The sequence below is a fragment of the Pelophylax lessonae genome (assembly GCF_965119305.1).
Source record: "Pelophylax lessonae genome assembly, chromosome: 3".
NCBI lineage: Eukaryota > Metazoa > Chordata > Amphibia > Anura > Ranidae > Pelophylax > Pelophylax lessonae.
The window spans coordinates 606310468-606330261 of NC_138770.1; the positions used below are offsets into that span (position 1 = coordinate 606310468).

At 46.5% G+C, this 19794-nt stretch overlaps 1 protein-coding gene across 1 annotated transcript in view; it reads left to right on the top strand.

Moving 5' to 3' along the window:
* Window positions 1–1808: 1808 nt before the first annotated feature.
* Window positions 1809–19794, top strand: part of LBR (lamin B receptor) — a 58078-nt gene continuing 40092 nt past the window's right edge. The window contains exon 1 of the mRNA XM_082252618.1: window positions 1809–2032. The gene's annotated coding sequence lies outside the window, so the exon portion shown is untranslated. The remainder of the gene's footprint in view (window positions 2033–19794) is intronic.

Genomic DNA, 19794 nt, shown 5'->3' on the forward strand with positions numbered 1-19794 from the left:
GATAGAACACAATTGGGATAAATTAGAGTGGAGACTGCAAGCCAGACCTTATGCAACATCAGTGCCTGACCATACAAATGCTCTTCTGGAAGAATGGTCAAACATTCCCATAGACACACTCCTAAACCTTGTGGACAGTCTTCCCAGAAGAGTTGAAGCTGTTATAGCTGCAAAGGGTGGGACAACTCAATATTGAACCCTACAGAATTAGACTGGGATGCCATTAACGTTCATGTGTGTGTAAAGGCAGGTGTCCCAATACTTTTGGCAATATAGTGTATTTAGGTTCAGATTTTCGTTAAATAAAAAGAACTAACTCCAAATATCCTGGCCAGTCATTTGGACCCCCACTGCGCATTCCCAATGCAGGTGCAGCAGTCCGTACCCCACAAAACAGCCCTGGAGTGAACAATTGCAATGGCAAGCCATCTTCCAAATATGCTCTGCAGCGCTAGTGGAATGTTCTACGGTTTACTCAGGGGCGTAACAACAGGGGTTGCAATTGCACCTGGGCCCAATGTTCCAGGCGGCCTGTGCGGCCCCCCTGCACACCTGGATAGGAGGGGCGGCGGGGGCAGCATGTAGAGAAATCACTGTCCTCTGTTTTCCTAATGTAGCTGCAGGAGGAAAATGGAGGAGATTGGTTCCTGTGTGCTGCCCCCGCCACCCCTCCTATCCAGTTCACTTGTGTTCTGCTGTCTCTGGGCCCCTGTGTGCTCCCCCGCCCCCCCTACTGTGCTGCCCCCCCCCCCCCCCACACTGTGCTCCCTTCCCTCTCCTGCCGGCTGCTGCAGGGGATGTGTCACAATAGAGAACCAGGAAGGGGTCAGTAAATATGTAATTTACCAGCTCCTTCCTTTTCTGAATGGACAGAGTCATAGTCAGTGACATTGTAAAAAAAATAAAATAATAAAAAAATAATACAATTAAAATACCAAAAAATAAAAACTACTGACACCAGAGGGTGAACTTCCAGTATTGCAAATGTCACACTTGTGACTGGGCCCTGGCATTCCAGCACTGTGGGGAGGCCCCAAGATGGCAGGAAGGGGACCCACTGCAGAACTTGTGAAAGGGTCCCGCTGCGGGACGGTAATAATGGGCCCCGAAACGAGAGTAAAGGGCCCCAGGATCAGTGGGAAGAGCCCCAGGCTTAAAGGGAAGGGCCCCGGTCAGGGGTCCGAGGGTCCTTTCATGGTTTCTTGCACTGGGGCCCCAAAGGTTCTAGTTATGACTCTGGGTTTGCCCCAAGGCCTCCCGGGACCCATGATGTGGGTATCTAGGAGACATTGCAGGCATTTATCCCACCATTCTCATCTGAAGATTTTTTTTTTTTACAAATAAATAATATTAATAATAAATAAATAAATGATCTGTGATGTGATTTTGTTAAAGGAGGGGAGAAGGAGCAATATTTATAAGAATGAAGGGATTGAAGGTTCAAAAAGCAGCATTTTTATTCTTGGGTCTGGTCCAGAGATGTATTTAGCTGCCATTAGTGGGTATATTAATGTTATTAGTCCCTGTCAGAACTCGGTCATGTTTGTGTGGTAAACTGCCTGTTATTATTTATTTTCTGGCTCTTATTTTATACAAACATCTGAAACTTCGCAACCGCTTTGTGTTTCCACACATGTCCCGTATTTCTCGGTGTTTTGTACGTTGATAGGAGACTTATAAGTTCAGTGGGGACGGTATTAGGCTGAGTACAGGGCTCTATGAGGTGAATCCTCAGCAGCCCGCCCTGCTCTCATCATCAACGACCCAGCTCACTTCCCGCCTCCATTTTACTCCTCTCTGCCTCAAGCGCCAGACCGCGGGGCGTGGCCAGCCTCTGCCCACAACACCTGCTCCGTCCAATCCTAGCCAGGGGCATGTTCCAAATAACCCCCGGCGACCAATCGGATTCCTTCGCGCCTAGGAACACTTTTGAGAACTCGCCGAGAACCGAAGCCGGAGCCGTTACGGGCGGGGGGCGCTGTGAGTGCTGTGAGGTAACCGGAGCGGCTGGTCAGCAAAGCGGGAGGAGCAGGTAATGACCAGGGGGCGTGTGGGTGGGGGAGAAGTGTTATGGCGCCGGGTAGCTGAGCGGCCGCGATGGTTATCTGTCTGGGTGTTTGTTTAGTGGTCTGGGGGAGGGCCGGGTGTCACCATGGCAGGCCGGGAGATCCGCTCAGGGTCCTCTTATAAACTTTTTACGGGAAAGTTTTGGAGATATACATGGGGGGTATAATGTGAAAAGCGTAAAGCACACTCCAGGGGGCAGTAATGGGTAAAATGCTGCAGGGCCTGGGGGTCATAGCAACCGAGTCCGAACCTGTTAGTGTGCCGATTATTCTCATCAAAAGTCCGCTAGAGAGGCCGTATGAAGTGCTACAGGACTGGGCTGAGAGCCCTTCATCAGACAGGAAACCTCTAATAACATTGTATGAAAAGAACACCATTGTATCCAATGAGAAAAGTAACAAAAAACTGGAATTCTGCTATCACTCCCATCCTAGAACAGGTGTAAGAAGAGATACAACCACCAGGGGGCGCTGACAGTAAAGAAGTACATGACTTTACCATCTGATATCCATCCCATAATAATCCCAACCAGGAAATCATCATTACTAAGGGCTCTTTTACACCACAGTCTCTGTATTTTTGGATACGTACTTTGTAGTGCGTTTTTTAACCACTTAAGCCCTGGAAGATTTTACCCCCTTCCTGACCAGGGCCTATTTTGCGATTCGGCACTGCGTTACTTTAACGGACAATTGCGCGGTCGTGCTACGCTGTACCCAAACGAAATTGACGTCCTTCCCCCCCCCCCCCCAAACAGAGCTTTCTTTTGGTGGTATTTGATCACCTGTGCGATTTTTGATCATGCGCTATAAAAAAAGAGCGACAATTTTGCCAAAATATTTTTCAAATTTGTTTATTTGTTTTCCCCCCAAAAAAATGCAATTTGTTTTCTGCTACATATGTTTGGTAAAAAAAATCGCAAAAAGGGTATTTTGGTTTGCGCAAAAGTTATTGCGTTTACTAACTAAGGGAAAGATTTTTGTAATTTTTATTATTTTTTTTTTTTAACGAGTAATGACAGCGATCTGCGTTGGTTTTTTTTTTTTTTCTTCTTTTTGCGGGACTGCGACATTGCGGCGGACAGATCGGACCCTTGACTGACACTTTTGGGGGGACCAGTGACATTACTACAGTAATCAGTGCTATACATATGCACTGTTACTGTAAAAATGACACTGGTGGGGAAGGGGTTAACTTTATTGGAGAAGGAGGGGTTAAGTGTATCCCTAGGGGCGTGCTTCTAACTGTGATTGGGTGTGGCTTTTCATGTAACAGCAGAGATCTATGGTCCTACATAGCAGGACCGTATGATCTCTGCTGTTACACAGGGGAGAAAGACAGGCGGCTTTGTTTACATTAGCCGCCTGCCTTTGTCCCGGTGTAACCGACGATCACGAGTGACCGGCGGACATCAGGTCCACCACCAAATGGTGGGTCTGTCCGTGAGCAAGCGAGAGCGCGCCTCCAGCGGCGCGCGCTCGCTCCCTAGAGCCTCACAGGCTAGCGACGTAGTACTACGTCACTTTGCCTGAGAGGGGCTGACCGCCGACGTAGATAGTCGTTAGGCAGTCGGCAAGTGGTTAATAGTTAATATCCTTTGCTAAGCTCTGACACGTATGCTGCTGTGTGTTCCGCAGGTGCATGGGCACGGCAGCGCATTCATTTGGGTGGGCTGTGTTTTCTGCAAAGAAAACCTCGTTGAACATTTTCGAAGAAAAAAAACATATTTTTTACTTTCTGCTATAAAACATATCCAATAAAAAAATCTAACTTTTTCATAAATTTAGGCCAATATTTATTCTGCTATGTATTTTTGGTAAAAACAAATCCTAATAAGTGTGTATTGATTGGTTTACGTAAAAGTTATAGCGTCTACAAGCTATGGGATATTTTTATGGAATTTTTGTTTTTACTAGTAATGGCGATCAGTGATTTTTAGTGGGACTGCGACATTGCGGTGGACAAATCTGACACTCAGTGACACTTTTTGGGCACCAGTGATCAGTGCTCATGAAAATGCACTGTTACTGTATAAATGACACTGGTAGGGAAGGGGTTAACACCAGGGGGGATCAAAGGGGTTAAGTGTGCTCCTAGGGAGTGCTTTCTACTTGTGGGGGAAGTGGATGCACTAAAGGAAAAGAGAGATCAGTGTTTTAGCTTAGTTGAAACACAAGATCTCTTTTCCTCCCTGACAGAACAGCAGTCTACCTTGTTTACATAGGCAGACCGCAGTTCTGTCATTCCCCTGAACGATCTGCAGGTCTCGGCGGCCACCCAAACCCGCTGATTGGCTCCCGCTCTGTCCAATCACAGCGGGAGCGACGCTTGTGCCCCTGATATCTCATGCACAAAATTACGTAGATGTATGTGATTTTGCCCAGCCAGGCCTCCCTGCCGCAGTATATATGTGGCAGGCAGTGTGGAAGTGGTTAAAGTGGCTGTAAACCCCCAGGCGCCTCCTCTTCATTGGGTGCCCCCGCAGAAAGCTGCTTTCCCTGGGGGCACTTGTGCAGGCTCGCTCTGGAGTACTGCTGCTGCGTCCATTGACACAGACAGCGAGACTTGGCCATGCCCTCTGCCTCCCGTGTCACCATATTTGATTGACCACAGCTTTGAGCCAATGGCACCTGCTATTAATCTGTCAAATGAGGAAAGGGACAGTGGCTAGAGCCGCTGCACTCTTGCACATTGCTGGATCAGATCGGGCTCAGGTAAAAAAAAAAAAGGTGGAGGGGGTCTGGGAGGAGAGCTGCAGCACAGGTTTTTCACCTTAATGCATAAATGCATTAAGGTGAAAAACCTTGAGGCTTTACAACCTCTTAAAAACGGCGCAGTTTTCATGTGTAGGAAAGCACACCGTGGCGTTCAGTGTGCAGGGGTGCTATTAGTTAATGGCACCCCCATATTTTGGGTCATTTACTTGCACACCCACATATATGTGAACGTAGCTTAAAGGCCCATTCAAACCAGAAATTGTGCGTTTACTGCGCATTTTTGCATGTGCATTGACATGAATTTAATTAGAGTTTTTTTTTTTACACAGTGTATTCTTCCTTAGCTTGCATTTCCTTTGAGGTTACTTCTGTCATCTGTGGTCCTTGGGCTTTTTGTGCACTGTGTTGCAGTAAATTTCAGTGCATTTACAGTGCAGAAAATTGCAGCTTGCTGTACTATTTTGCACTGTAGTAGTGTGCCCATAGGATAACCTGTGTTTTGGACTGTCATAAGCAGTCAAAAATGCATCTCGCTGCATCTGGTGTGAACGGGGCTCTTAGGCCACTATCACACTGCCACGTTGGAGTTTGGCCGCAGTGTGGGTGCAGTGTATCCCTAATTTCCCATAGACATTCCAATATTTCATTTTCTGAAAGTGCACCAAAGATGCAGCATGCAGGACTTGGTGCACTTTCAGAAAACACGACAAATATGCGGGGCATTAATAGAAAGTCTATGTCAAACTGCTTGTACACTGCTCTGCGGGCAAAGTGCAACAATGCAGTGTGAAAGGAGTCTAGGTTACATTTGCACATGTTTATTCGTGTTTGTGTCAGTGCCTTCCAGTGTGGAAAAATGCAGCATGCTTTGTTTTTTTTGTTTTTTTTTTTTAAACCCACATAAAAGTACTGCAGTGGTGTAAACTAGGCTTTCTGGAATGCATTCATTTTTCTTATGCATTTTTGCTGCATCTGGTGTAAGGGACGGTTCACACCAGAATAAGGAACGTGTTCCTGTGTGAGTCCTGAGTTTTCCCTTGCAGTCTGATTTTTGTAGCCCATTCATTTGGATGTGCATTTTGCATAGGAAAACATACAATTTGGTGCCTCGATCCTGTATAAAAGTCTCGAGAAGCTTGAAAGGAGGAAAAGCAAAAATTGGACGATATTGACCTCATGGGACCACCAGTGCATCTGTGGCGTTCGCCAGAGGATCCCCTGACCTCTGCACCATTCTGTTGAGCAGAGATGCCAACAGATCCACCTTGGGGATGCCCCAACATAGACACAACTGATGAAACATGAAGAACGAAGCCACCATATCAGGGACTCCTTCAATCCCTGGCTCAGCCGGATCTGATTGCCCAGAGACTGCAGAATCTTGTCCCATTTGGCCAGAATCTCCCTTTGCATGGTCCTTGTATTGAACTGTGCAAACGGAATCGCCTTGAAGGTAGACACCATCGGGTCCAGCACCCACATGTAAGTCCGGAAGGATGACCATCTGCTGGACAGCAGGAGATGAATTGCAGCCTGCAATTTCTGGAGCTTGTCCAGAGGAAGGAGCACTCTGGCCAAGTCCAGAGTCAGACCCAGATAGTCCAGCTTTGTGGACAGAACCAGAGCACTTCTGAAAATTAAGAATCCAGCCGAACTCCCCCAGAGTTCGTTTGGTGATGTCCAGGTTTTCCACAAGAGCAGTAGGAGACTCCGCTCGCAGAAGGAGGTTGTCCAAGTAGCGCAATAACATGATCCCCCATTGGCGTAACAATGCTAGCACCTGGACTTACTTTTGTGAAGACCCGAGGAGCAGAGGTGAGACCAAAGGATAAAACTGATAATGCGCCTCTCCCACGGCAAAGCGGAGGAAGCGCTGGCGACTGGCACATATTGGAACGTGAAGGTAAGCATCCTTGATGTCGATAGAGGCAAGAAAATCCCCCTGATGCAGGGATGCCACCACCGTGTGAATAGACTCCACCCTGAACTTCTGTACCCGCACAAAGCAGTTCAGCACCTTGAGGTCCAGGATTGGATGCACCTTGCCTTCCTTCCAGGGAGCTGTAAACCGGTTTGAGTAAAAACCCTGAAAACATTGAGGTGTTAGTGAAAATATACTACCTGGGATGGCTATTGTCCAGGATATCCAGGATCCCCCTCCACATATGAAAACATGCAGCTACCTAGTATTTACCGGACTAAAGCTGGCCATATGTTTATTTGGGTTTTTTATTTTCTAGCCAGTGGGAATCCCCTCCACCCTGCCCCAGCTGGGACATTGTATTCTGGCAGAGGCAACTACAGCTGTCAGGATGCCCTGATAATTGGCTGCAGCCACTAATCAATGAACCTTTTTCAGCACCCTTTAACATAAGTTGTTCAATCAACTTCTGTCTATCTGGAACAGCCACAAGCTGATTTTGCTCTACTGAAAATTTGCTGTTCCTTTTCTTTCATCCTCAGTGATAACAGTAAAAAGGACAGATAGGGATAATGAATCTCCTCCCCATAACAGGGGCACAGACAATAAGCTGACAAATATAACCCTTCTCCATTCCATCCCAATTGGAAAAAAAAATTCCCTCTGGTTAAGTGGTTGTAAAGGCAGAAGGGTTTTCACCTTGCATGTAAGATAAAAAACACCTTCTGCATGCAGCTTCCCCCTGGAGACCCCCCCCCCCCCCCCCAATACATACCTGAACCCGATCTCGATCCAGCAATGTGCATGAGAGCCGATATTAGTGTTTACTAGATGATGGAAAGTTAAAGTGGCACTAAACTCTGATTTGAGAATAAATATTCTTTGCATGTATGTGTTCCTAAAGGATAAGTACACATTTGGGTGTTTTTAGTTTGCATTTTTTTGCTTTCTGTAACAAACCATGAATAGCTGGTTAAGGAGCAGGCTGGGAAGCAGGGTTCTCTGCTGACAGCTGAATGTAAAAACAAGAATTGACAGCAATGAAACCAGTGTGGTGTACCTCTCGCCCAATCCATACAAAAAAAAAACTTTGAAGGATAATTGCGTGTGATTTCCCCTACAATCCATAGCAGACCCTTATCTGAGCATGCAGGTCAGGAAAGGGAGGGGGAGAGCCATCGCCCCCTCCCGAACTATATCAGGCCACGTGTCGTCAACTATTTGGGGGTGGGGGGGGTTTGCTTTAGATTCCCAAAGCTCCTTGTTCCATGTTGAAAGTGACAGGTCCAGGATTGTGGGGGTCTGTGAGGAGGGGGGGGGGATATCGGAATCTGAAAACCCTCTTTAACAAGGGTCTTGGATCTTGGCCCCCTCATGTGAATGCGTAGGGGTAAGTAGTACCCCTAGTCATTCACCAAAAAAAAGTGGCGTTTAACATTTTCAATTCTCTGAAATAAATCAACTTTTTGGTGTTCTAGTTTTGAGATGCACCTCTATTTATAATATGTATTATATTTTACTTAACGCAAATTTAAATGAATATGAATTTGTCAGCCATTATTGGCACCTTTTTGAAGCGGGATTTAAAAATTCTGTTTTCTAAATTTTTGGTGCATATTCAGTTAAAAACTACCAAAATCGCACCTCCCCATTGAAATGCATTGAAAAAGCAAAAAACGCATCAAAAATGCACCCAGGTCACATGGCCTATGAAAAACACACCATAAGCAAAGTAAAATCACAAGCATTTTTTGGCATCCATAATTGGCACTTTTTTTTTTCTGTTTCGGCACAACGCTGAAAAACCTATTTTCGGACAATATTTTTAGGAGACCGACATTTCGGTGCATCACTATAGGAAACATGTTAAATAGACTGTGGGGCGTTTCTGCAAACTGCTAAACACATAGGTGTGAAGTGAACCTTGCCTTAATAAATCACACGACTGCCATCTAAGTACCACATACAAATGAGGGTGATAAAAGCTGGCAATAAAAACAATGACAGCAGTGCGGTGTACACAGGCGGAATAATGTGCATGATATCAGTACATCTCGTTTGCTCAGATGCATTTTTATACAACTTACCTGGGTGCATCAAAAAAATGTGAATTTAATATTTTTATCTATTTTCCTTTGTGTAGTGAAAAATGACAGCTGATTGTTTACGACAGTTTTATTATAGCAGTTTAGGGGGGGAGGCTTGAAGCGGTGTTCCAGCCTCCCCCTCCAAAAATTAAGGCAGTAGCTGCTGACTTTTAATATTAGGACACTTACCTGTCCTGGAGTCCAGTAATGTCGGCACCACAGCCGATGTTTCCATTAACTGTCGGGTGCTGCCGCCGCTATTGCCATTAAGGGGATTTGGCAGTGAAGCCTTGCGGCTTCAAGGATGGGTCCGAACTGGGCATGCGCGAAGCTCGCTGAGCATTCAGATTGGCTTGGCCGCGGGGGAAGGAGGAGCGGGGCCCAAACTTCTGAGGGACAGTGCCGCGGCACCATCTCCTGGAAGTGGGGAAGGGTACCTGTCAAAAACAGGTACCTGTCCCCCCTGAAAGGTGCCAAATGTGGCATTGAAGGGGGGGAGGAAGCAAATGAGCAGAAGTTCCACTTTTGGGTAGAACTCCGCATTAACTACTATCATTGTAAGAGCAGCACATAACATTCAGTATATGTAATTCTAGAGAGGGACTGTCAAACTGCAGATGTATCAGAGGAAATGATGGTCAGACTGTGGACATGCTGCAGAATAGAGACTGTGTGTCATCTTAACATAAATCTAGAGCAGTTCACTGCTATTACCCCTTTACAAATCAATCCTTCAGCTACAGACTTCTGGGACCCACGGGCCACATAGAAAGTACCAAAGGGCTGCATGTTGGGCACCAGGGGGTCTAAATGGGAATGACAACTGTCACTGGAGAAAAATGGTGGCTGGCATTGCTGCACTTGCCTTTGAGAATGTCTGGCTTTTATGCTAACGCTTTGATCCTTGACCCACACTCCTTGTACAGCACAATTCATCCCGGTCTCTGACTCAAAAGTGCTTGAGTCAGACACAGATCGGATCTAGTATTTTTAGGAGGCAAGCAGCAGATGGCAGCCCCTGTACTTTCTCTCATGACAGTCACTTTAAATGTACATAAATTCTTACTGCGGGCCTTATGTTTGAGTGTTCGAGGGAAGAATTGTTTTTGCTTTCTGTAGCTGCCAGTCCGCTTTCCCCATACAACGTTTGGTATCTATATCCTAGCTGGTGCACGGAAGTGGTTGGCGACAACTAGGCCTTCTTAGCAATCTTAACCGCTTGCCGACCGCCCTACGTATATATTTTGCGGGGTAACGGCTCTTCTGCGCAAAATCACATACCTGAACGTCATTTCGTGCCACAGAGTCTCGGGCGCACATGCGCTCCGCTGGCAACCAACCCACACTGAGATTGGACTCAAGCCAATCAGCGGGTCCCGCGGAACCAACAGATCGTTCACGAGAGGCAGAACAGCTAGTTAAAAAAAAAAAAAAAAATTGTAGACGCTATAACTTTTGCGCAGACCAATATACGCTTATTGGGATTTTCTTTTACCAAAAACATGTAGCAGAATACATATTGGCCTAAACTGATGAAGAAAATTGAAAGTAAAAACTGCAGAGGTGATAAAATGTCACCAAAAGAAAGCTTTTTAGTGGGGGAAAAAAGGGCATCAATTTTATTTAGTACAGCTTCGCAAAGGCCGCGCAATTGTCAGTTAAAGTAACGCAATGCGGTATTGCAAAAAATGGTCTGGTCAGGAGGGGGGTAAACCTTTCCGGAGCTGAAGTAGTTAAAATCTTTCATGCATCCTCCTCAAAGCTACAAAATGCTTGCTTTTTTGTTTTTCTGAAATCTTTCCTCATTGATCTAACCATATGCAAGTAATGTAAGAATGAAAGCATGCAGTTAGCAAAGTATTGAGTGTGCATTACATTCCCATTCTTGCTCTTCCTCAATTTACTATGTAGTGAAGATAAGTATGACCGCCTCAGAGCTTGCACTTCAAAAAAAGTTGACTCCCATTATTTATTGCTGGCATGTTCCTTTTCCTATTGGACCTTGCGTAGTTACCCTTAGTCCATTGACATGAGATGAAAATTACAATGCCCTTGGGAAAGTTGAATTGGGCCTGAACTTTCATCTGCTCTCTGTTGTGTTTAAGCAACCTAATGGGTTGTTGACTTAAGGTACAAAAATGTATACCGTGATATGCATGCCATCATCCCCATAAATAAAGCAAAAAACAGAAAAACAAGGACCAAGGGAGGTCCAGAAAAGCGGGACTATATCGGTATGTGTATGGTTGTAGGGATGCAATCACAACACCACTATATAAAAAACATATCAATTTATTGTTGATTAAAAGAAACAAATGTGACATCACAGAATGACAAATGTATAGTTTTGTTAAAAAATACATTTATCCGTGTGTAAAGAAATTGCTTGAGATCGATACAGTATACCACACCAACGGATTTCGATGTATATGCAGTCTAACGGTCCCTGGAAAAGCCAACGCGTTTCGCAATTATAGCTTAGTCTAGGGCTGCAACTAACGATTATTTTAATAATCGATTAGTTGCCGATTATTTTTTCGATTAATCGGATAAAATCATAAAAAACTCAATATGCCTTTTTTTTTCATTTATTTAAAATAATAATGAACAAACAGAGTGTTCCGGTTCACACTTGTGCGGTTTGCGAAATCGCAAGTAATTCGGAGCGCACTGCTCCTAAATTACATGCGATCTCATGTGCAGATGCGAGTTCATCCATACACTTTATATGGCTGAATTCGCAGCGCAACCACAACAAACTCGCACATGAGGCTTTTATTGAGCCGCCTCAGAATCGGATCGCACAGTGGTAAGTGGTTCACACTTGTGCGATCTGATTCTGTGCGAACTTGCAGATCGCACTGCAATATGCAATCGCAACTGGGGGTGTCGTTAACTTTTAATTTGCACCCCCTGCGTATCGCATATGGCAGTGTGAACTGCCAGATGTGCGGATGCGATGCGGAACACGCTGCATATTCGCAGCGTTCCCGCATCGCACAAATGTGAACCGGCACGAAGGCCATCACATCCGCACATCTGGCAGTTCACACTGCCATATGCGATACGCAGGGGGTGCAAATTAAAAGTTAATGATATACCCAGTTGCGATTGCATATTGCAGTGCGATCTGCAAGTTCGCACAGAATCGGATCGCACAAATGTGAACCACATACCACTGTGCGATCCGATTCTGAGGCGGCTCAAATAAAGCCTCATGTATGGCTGAACTCGCATCCGCACATGAGATCGCATGTAATTTAGGAGCAGTGCGCTCCGAATTACATGCAATGGCGCAAACCGCACAAGTGTGAACCGGTACTTGTACCAAAACTTTTTTTTTTTTTTTTATCTGCTATATACTGTAAATAATATAATAAATGCTTATCTAGATAAAAGAGTTAATATTCCTTATAAGGTGCAATATTACAATAGAAAAATAAGTGAATAAAAACGTCTGTCAGCCATAGATATGAAATAGGGAGCAAAGAAAGACAACCTATATGTGTTATATGGACGTTTATAATCACTTATTTTTTTATTATAATATTGCACTTTATAAGGAATATTAACTCTTTTATCTGGATAGGCTTTTATTCTGTTTTTGGCGGGCTACATTGCATGGAATGGACACTGTAACTAGTACTAAGCTCGGCACTCACGTTTTGCTGCTTCTCCCTCAGCTCGATATGACTCACTCCCTCACTCACTGACTCAGCAAGAAGGCAGAGAGGAAAGGAGGAGGGAGGGGGAGGTCACGGAAGTGCCGAGCTGTGAGAGAGACAGAGAGGGCACACTGCTGCTTCACAGAGCAGACGGAGCTCGCTGACAGTCGTGGAATGTCAAGAATGCAGCACAACTAATCGACAGAGCAACTAATCGATAATGACAATCGTTGACAACGATTGTCATTATCGATTTAGTCGATTAGTTGATTCAGCCTTAGCTTAGTCAGGGCACTACAAAGACCAGATAGATGCTGCACTAAAGAGATATTAAAGAATATACATTACAATCATAATTTTCTCTGTCGCTCATTGACAGACGTAGTCTTCTTGATTCACAAGAACTGGGTTATGTTGTCTCCGCAGGAGTAGGACTAGGCAGAAAAGAAAAAACGTTCTGGCTCCACCCTAGGGGCAGTCCCAGAGGGTATATCCTCCCTCTCTCTGCTACAAGGCATCAGTTTTTTTCTGTCTAGTCAGGAGTAAGGACCTAAGTTCCTTGCTGGGATCTCTGGTCCTGGCAAGATTTTTTTTTTAGAAAAAATATTTTTTAGGTAGTTTTTCTCCAGTGTTTTTTCCTGTGAGATCTTCAAGCAAATACGCCGGACTGGGCGACACCAGTGGTCACCCCAGCCGGCCTACGAGCGCGCGCAGACCATTGCATTGCGCTTGGTCGGCCGCGACACATTCAAGTAAGTATGCGGGGCCGGGCGACGGGCTGGATGTTGAGATCCAGTGGTCACCCCGGTTTCTGCCTACGAGCGCGTGCAGACCAGAGCTCCGCGCTGGGTCGGCCGTGACGGAGTCCCATTGGAGGGACTGACCTTGCGAGTTAAAAGTATCGCTTGGATGCCAGGAACCAGAGAGTCGAGGCGTCCGGAGTGGTCCACAACCCCCCACCCCGGTGGAGAGGGTATTGTGAAGAGAGGGTGCCTGACGGTTCGGTATGGTGAGTAAACGTTCCCTTTTTGCCTCGTTATGAGGCAGTATGAATTATGGGCCCCTCCATACATGGTCAGTATCTGTCTGACACTAAAAGTCCCCCTTGTAAATACAGCATGTGTTTGGTGGGAAGTGGACTTGGTTTGAGAGCTAACACTCTACCCAGCAGACTGTAGTATTACAGCAGACATAGGAGGTATAATCCTACCTTAATTGTAGTGTACCTCCTGCAGATCGATAAACCGCCATTTAGCAGAGATGCAGGTGGATGTGCTGGGAAAAACGATTTCGGCAGTCCGCCGCCATTTTGCCGTAGACTGGGTGCATGAATGTCCTCGGGTCACGCCGGCCGCCATGTTTTTGGAGTCTATTGTCTCCTGTATGGGGGCGGCCATGTTTGATGAGCCCAGCTACCTCGTGGAGAGCTGGGAACGCCGGAAGGCGTACACAGGGGGCGGAGCCACGTCCTTCTACCCGGGAAAACTAACACAGCTCTTTCCAGTCTGTAAAAGACAGACGCTGACTGCAGTTGGTTGGAAACTTCTCTGCATCGGGTGGTGAGCCTTGAGGGTCCCTCTCTCTCTCTGTGGGGATCGAGAAGCAGGTACTCTGAGGGGCGCTATTGCGCTAGGGGGATACACATAAAAAAAAAAAAAAAAAAAAAAGGTATTTTTTATTTAAAAAAAAAAAAAAAAGTTTTTGTTTTTTCTGGCAGAGGTGTCCTGAATTAACATGGACCCTGCCACTCATGTATCTCCACCGGATCCCCTCGAGGTGTCTGCAGGATCCTCCAGCACCCCACTGACGGTTGAATCATTGTCAGCTATTATGGAAACTTTTGTGTCCCGGGTGGAAGTGGCTTGTCAGGGCGCAAGAAAGCGACCCCCGCCTAACCCCTTATTATCTGAAACTTCAGATTCAGAATCTGAGCCTATTTCTGCAGTTGCAGGTACTTCATCTGGGATTGGTGTCTCGGGTACTGTCTCTTCAGACAGTGAGGAGGATGTTTCGGCATCAGCCATAGCCCGAGAGGAAGCGTTGGTAAACGCACTCATTGTATCTGTTCAAGAAACCTTAAGATTACAGGGTATTCCGTCGGAAATAGCTGAAACTGAAATCCCCTTTGGGACTAAAAAACGCATCAAAGTAGCGAAGGTTTTTCCATTGCCCAAATGTTTTGGCAATCCAATCAAAGAAGAATGGAGTCTGCCAAAACGCACTTCTGCTATTTCTAAACGCATTAACAGGCGTTATCCGTTTGAGGAAACCCTCATTAAGAAATGGACAGAACCACCTGTGGTGGATTCACCAATTGCTAGATTGAATAAAGCCACGGTTATTCCTTTAGAAGACGCTCCGTCTTTTAAAGATCCAGTGGATCGCAAGATAGAAGCTATGTCTCGCACCATGTTTTCCTTGATTGGATCAGCTTTCAGACCAATAATTGCTATTGGACTGGTTTCGCAGACTGTAACTGAATGGACCAAGTGGTTGCGCCGGGACTTAGAAGAAGTCCCTCAGGCGGTATCAGATTTGTTGGAACAAATGATACAGGGGTTACAGTTTGTGTGTGATGCGGCGTTAGACGCCACTCCATTATTGGCGCGAGCATCAGTTTCAGCAGTGTTTCTCAGGCGTACACTGTGGCTAAAAGGTTGGTTAGCCGACCAAGGTTCCAAAAAAGCATTGGCTAAATATCCCCTTTTTAGGAGAGCGTCTATTTGGAGCCAACTTAGATGAGATCATTAAGGATCTCACGGGAGGAAAGAGCACCTTTTTACCGCAAAATGTTAAAGGTAAAGGACCTCGTCAAAGACGAGGGCCTTCTTTCTCTGCTCACAAAAAGTTTTTTCGTCCCGCGGGTGAAAAAATTAAGTCCTCCAAAGCTCCTTCAGGAGGCTTCAGGGGACGTTGGTCGGGCAAGCAAAAGCCCGCCCCCTCCAGACCTGAAGATAAATCGTCTAAAGCCTGAAGGTGCGCCCCCACCCATAACTGGGGTGGGGGGACGTCTTCGCCGGTTCCCGGATCCATGGCTTTCCAGAATCCCGGACAAGTGGGTTTGCGAAGTCATAAGGTCAGGGTACAAGATCGAGTTTCGATCTCTCCCACCGGCGCGATTCTTCCCTTCCAATATCCGACTATCCCCGGATCGTCTAGAAGATCTGCGGAGAGCAGTCACGGATTTACTACAACAAGGAGTGGTAGTCCACGTTCCTTGGACAGAACGTTTTCAGGGGTTTTATTCAAACCTATTTACAATACCCAGGAAAGAGGGCAAAGTGCGTCCAATTCTGGACTTAAGGGCACTCAATTCCTTTCTCAACATAAGAAAATTCAAGATGGAATCCATTCGCACAGTAGCAGCCTTCCTGCATCCAGGGGATGTCCTAGCATCCATAGATATCAAGGACGCCTATCTTCACATTCCCATTTTCGCAGGACATCAGCGGTTTCTACGCTTTTCCGTAGAAGAGAACCATTATCAGTTTGTGGCGTTACCTTTCGGTCTCGCCACGGCTCCTCGGGTCTTCACGAAGGTGTTGGCCCCAATGTTGGCACTACTGCGCCAAAGAGGCATATCGATTCTAGGTTACCTAGACGATCTCCTGCTTCATGCAGAGTCTCCTCAGACCCTGCTACAAAACATAGAAATTACTATAATTTCTTTACAGGAATTCAGGTGGCTGGTGAACCAGCAAAAGTCATTTCTGGTTCCCACCCAGAGGCTCGAATATCTGGGTCTAATTCTAGACACAGTCAGGACAAGAGTTTTCCTTCCGGTAGGGAAACTCTGGAAGATTCAATCAGCAGTCCAGTGGTTACTATCCAACAGCTGGTCTTCTCTTCGAACTTGCATGAGGGTTCTGGGGTTGATGGTGGCTTCCTTCGAAGCAGTCCCATTTGCCCAGTCCCATACCCGAATTCTTCAGCAAGAGATTCTTCTCAGATGGAATCGGAATCCGGAATCCCTGGAGAATCGGATCCGATTGAGCAAACAGACCAGAGAGTCTCTGGTCTGGTGGCTTCGGTCTCCGATGCTCAGCCAGGGAAAGTCATTTCTGCCAATATATTGGACGATAGTGACCACGGATGCCAGTCTATCCGGATGGGGAGGAATTCTCGGTCAGTTATCTGTCCAGGGACTTTGGTCCCCGGAAGAATCCAGGTTGCCGATAAATGTATTGGAACTGAGAGCGATCAGACTTTGTCTGATTCACTGGACCGAGCAGCTCCAGGGCAGCCCGGTTCGGATCCACTCGGACAACGCCACGGCCGTGGCTTATGTCAATCACCAGGGGGGCACCAAGAGTGTCCGAGCGGCCAAGGAAGTGGCTTGCATTCTTCGCTGGGCGGAACGATTTGTTCCAGCGATCTCTGCGGTGTTCATTCCGGGGGTGGAGAATTGGCAGGCAGATTATCTCAGCCGTCAGACTCTGGATCAGGGGGAATGGTCCCTCCATCCAGAAGTCTTCCACCAGTTGTGCCTACGTTGGGGCACCCCGGATGTGGATCTGTTAGCATCACGATTCAACAGGAAAGTACAGAGATTCGTGGCTCGCTCCCGCGATCCTCTAGCAGAGACCGCAGACGCACTGATCGCCCCGTGGGGGCAATACCAGCTAATGTATGCCTTCCCTCCTCTCGGGTTACTGCCAAGACTTCTTCGCAGGATAGAGGAGGAAGGAATTCTAGTAATCCTGGTAGCTCCGGACTGGCCTCGCCGAGCGTGGTACGCCGACTTGGTCAGACTGGTGGCGGACGTCCCGTGGAGACTTCCTCTCAGGGAGGACCTACTGTCTCAGGGACCGATCTTCCATCCTGCTTTACGATCGCTGGCTTTAACGGCCTGGCTATTGAGACCCAGGTGCTGAAGGACAAGGGATTGTCGGCTTCAGTTATTCCTACTCTAGTTAAAGCAAGGAAAGCGACTTCCAGAAAGATTTATCATCGCACATGGAAGTCCTACATTGCATGGTGTGAACCTCCTGGGGTTCCGTCCTCGGTCTTATTCGGTTAGTCGAATATTAGCTTTTCTGCAACAAGGGGTTGAGCAGAAACTGGCCTTGAGTACTATCAAGGGTCAGGTCTCAGCATTAGCTATCTTCTTTCAGAAGCCTTTGGCTACTCATTCCTTGGTGCGGAATTTCATCCAGGGGGTGCGACATCTGGCTCCGCCAGTGCGCGCGCCGTTACCACCCTGGGATCTTAATTTAGTATTGTCGGTTCTTCAGAAACCTCCCTTTGAAGATATTAGGGAGATTCCTCTACCTACGTTGTCCCAGAAGGTGGCCTTCTTGGTGGCTATCACTTCTGCACGCAGGGTGTCAGAACTGGCCGCATTATCTTGTCGTTCCCCATATCTGGTGGTTCATAGAGATAAGGTGGTTCTTCGTCCGAATCCATCCTTCCTACCAAAAGTGGTTTCAGAATTTCATCTGAATGAAGAAATTGTATTACCTTCCCTGTGTCCTAAGCCCAGTCATCCTCGGGAGTTTGCTTTGCACTCCTTGGATGTGGTCCGGGCGATCAGGGTATACTTGAAAACGACAGACTCGTTTCGCAAGATGGATTCACTTTTTGTGATCCCGGATGGACCCAAAAAGGGGTTGCCTGCATCTGCCGCGACTATTTCCAAATGGATCAGACAGACGGTGGTACAGGCTTATTCTATTCAGGGTCGGGAGCCCCCGTTCCCTGTTAAGGCGCACTCCACTCGGGCACTTAGTGCGTCATGGGCCTTTCGCCATCAGGCGTCAGTGGTCCAGGTGTGCAAGGCGGCTACCTGGTCGTCGGTGCATACCTTTACAAAACATTATAAAGTTGATGTAATGGCATCGTCTGATGCCTCGTTTGGCCGCAAGGTTTTGCAGGCCGCCATTTGAGGAGACCAGTGGTCTACCTCGAGGGTTTTTTTCCGTTGGAATTTTTGAGTCTCATTCTTTGTTTATAATGAGCCTTTAAAACTTCTAGTTTGGCACCGGTTGGGCCTTCTAGATTGGATTTTGATTTCTGTCAATCCCACCCCTCATTTGTGGCACTGCTTCTGGATGTCCCAGTTCTTGTGAATCAAGAAGACTACGTCTGTCAATGAGCGACAGAGAAAATCGGATTTTTGTAAGATCTTACCGTAAAATCCTTTTCTCTTAGCTCATTGACAGACGTAGTACCCGCCCCTCTATCATTGGGTTGGGTTAAATTCTCTGTTGCTGCTTTGTGACAGAACTGATGCCTTGTAGCAGAGAGAGGGAGGATATACCCTCTGGGACTGCCCCTAGGGTGGAGCCAGAACGTTTTTTCTTTTCTGCCTAGTCCTACTCCTGCGGAGACAACATAACCCAGTTCTTGTGAATCAAGAAGACTACGTCTGTCAATGAGCTAAGAGAAAAGGATTTTACGGTAAGATCTTACAAAAATCCGATTATTGCATTTGCATCAAATGTTACATGAATACATAATTCATAATTGTGCTGACCTAAGAACAAGGCAGGCAGGAGGAACAACACTTCCTTTGCAGGCGTCGGGAGCCCATTAAAGTGGACCAATGTCAGTGGTGGGAATTAAGTTTCACATTGGGGGCAAAATAGATGAACCCCTTGCACAAAAAATAATAATGGGATAGAATGGCTAACATGGAGGGGGAAGGAGAAAGAAAACCTCCATTAGATTCCCCCCCAAGAAACCTCGCATACCTTGCCGCACAGTGTCTCCAGTGTATGCTGCCTTGCTCTTTCCGATCATGTGACCGGCTTAAATAGGGCACCACCTCTGCCTAGAGCGAATCAAATCAGCTGCAGTAGAGACAATTAGTCCACAAGCTGCAGCTGTGAGACAGGCCTGTGTGTCACATCTGCACAGCGGCGGAAGTGACGTCGGCAGAGCGGCGGAAGTCCAAAGGGAAAACCACAGAGAGCCTCTCTGTAACTTCCGCGATCCATCCGCTCCCTGGAGGACGAAGGGTGAACTTACCACCGAACGCCTGCTGGAAATATAAATCATCTCATGCCTGCCAGGTCTCGGTCTGTGAACAAACATTTAAACAACAAACGCTCATCAGAACGATTGCATTACATTTACTATTACATATATAGAATGGCAGAGTAACATAATGTGAATAAGGGAAGGAATTTAGATTAAAAAAAATCAAAAATCAGCAAACATATATATGTATTTCACTCCCACAGCACCCTCTATTGGGGGCTATAGGAATGATTTAAAGCTCAAGACGTTGTTGAGGCCTGAATACTGGGTGGCCTTTAGGTCAAAAATCCACTTAGACTCCTTACATAATACTTTCTTGTCAACATTTCCCCCCCTAGAATCCTGATGTATTACTT